The sequence below is a fragment of the Oncorhynchus nerka genome, linkage group LG20 (assembly GCF_034236695.1).
Source record: "Oncorhynchus nerka isolate Pitt River linkage group LG20, Oner_Uvic_2.0, whole genome shotgun sequence".
NCBI lineage: Eukaryota > Metazoa > Chordata > Actinopteri > Salmoniformes > Salmonidae > Oncorhynchus > Oncorhynchus nerka.
The window spans coordinates 71,751,893-71,753,929 of NC_088415.1; positions in this window are offsets into that span (position 1 = coordinate 71,751,893).

Below are 2,037 nucleotides of genomic sequence, written 5' to 3' on the forward strand. Positions count from 1 at the left end.
AAACGCAACCAGACCTGCTGTCATTCTGTGGCCTGACCAACAGTTGAGCCCCATTTTTGATTCGGCTTCAGTTGAGCTGATGTGTTGATATCCTAGTAGCTCCCTCTGTCTCCCACTGACACGCAAGCCTGGGCCTGCCTACCGAAGGATATATCTGGATGCATATCTAAGCAGACAATAAAAATGTTGGTGGCGGTTATTCCCAAACTGGTGTACGGCTATTCCCCCCAGGGGTACGCCAAATGAAAATGTGATTTACATTTTCAAACAGTCCATTTAGATTTTCCTTTAAAAAAAAACATGTAAAAGGCACAAAAAGCTACAGACAATGCCTTCATCAAACAATACTGCTTCACGATGCATCAGTGACATGGCTGCTTCGCATACAAGCCAGTGAATTCTATGTGTTACAGCTGGATGAGTCAACAGACGTGGCAGGCCTGGCACAGCTCCTGGTATATGTCCGTTACATTTATGTGGGGTCAGTTAAGGATCATCCTCTTCTACAAACCACTGGAAACCAGGACAACAGGAGAGGATATTTTTAAAGTACTGAACAGCTTTGTGACAAATGGACTTTGGTAAGTCAAGATGCGTTTGTATCTGTACTGATTGCGCAAAATCCATGACAGGGAGACAGAGGATGCCATTTGGGTACACTGCAACATCCACCGAGAGGCTCTTGCTGCCAAGGGAATGCCTGACAGCTTGAAAGACGTTTTGGACACTACAGTGAAAATGGTTAACTTAAGGATCGGACCCTTTTTTTCAATTTTTATCCTAAAATGACATACCCAAATCTAACCTCCTGTAGCTCAGGGCCTGAAGCAAGGATCTGCATATTCTTGATACCATTTGAAAGGAAACACCTTGAAGTTTGTGGAAATGCGAAATTAAGGTAGGAGAATAACACATTAGATGTGGTAAAATATATATTTTTTGTACAATCTTTGAAATGCAAGAGAAAGGCCATAATGTATTAATCCAGCCCAGTCACCATTTAGATTTTGGCCACTAGATGGCAGTGTACATGCAATGTTTAGACTGATCCAATGTACCAATGTGAGAGTGGATTCTCAGCCCTCACTAGCATAAACTAAATACAGGCACAGACTGTGTGGAAAATGATTTAAGACAGACTCTCCAATACAACCCAACATTGCATTGAGTTATGTACATCCTTTCAAGTGTAACAGTATTGCTTCTGTCCCTCTCCTCGCCCCTACTTGGTCTCGAACCAGGGACCCTCTGCACACATCAACAACCGACACCCTCGAAGCATCGTTACCCATCGCTCCACAAAAGCCACAGCCCTTGCATAGCAAAGGGAACAACTACTTCATGGTCTCAGAGCGAGTGACGTCACTGATTGAAACGCTATTAGCGGGCACCCCGCTACATAGCTAGCCATTTCACAACGGTTACACAAGCACACCTTTCTCATTCACCATTTTTGATGAACAAATAAGGTTTATATTTAAGTTGACTAAATAAAGAGCAAAATTATTGATTATAATATTATTTTTGCCCTGATCCTATAAGAGCTGTCACTTCCCACAAGACGGGTTGTGACAAACTCACTCATTCTTATGTTTAGTAAATGTATCGTATAGTATTTGTGTGGCAGGCTTACAATGATGGCATAAAACAACATTTGAGAGTGCGCTGACCCTGGTGCTAGAGGGGGGACGCAGCTGGAGGTTGAATGTTTTAAGGGGTACAGACTATAAAAAGTTTGGGAACCACAGTTCTGGGGAAATCAATAGGTTGTTTTGGCTGACTGATCAGTTCCCCAATGTCCCCTCAGTCCATTTCATACATTGTAGTACCTGTGATTTTTATAAAACAAAAAATCCAGTGTACTTAAAGATAATGTAATAAATATGACTTTGACCTCAAATGACCTCGACTTTCAAATGTGTTCAGTTGGTAAGCAATTATGCAAATACATTGGACAAAACGGAACATTTTACCAGGAAGTTACAGTAAAAAAAAATCCCAACCATTTAGCATATGAAGTTCCTCATTCTGTTGAAT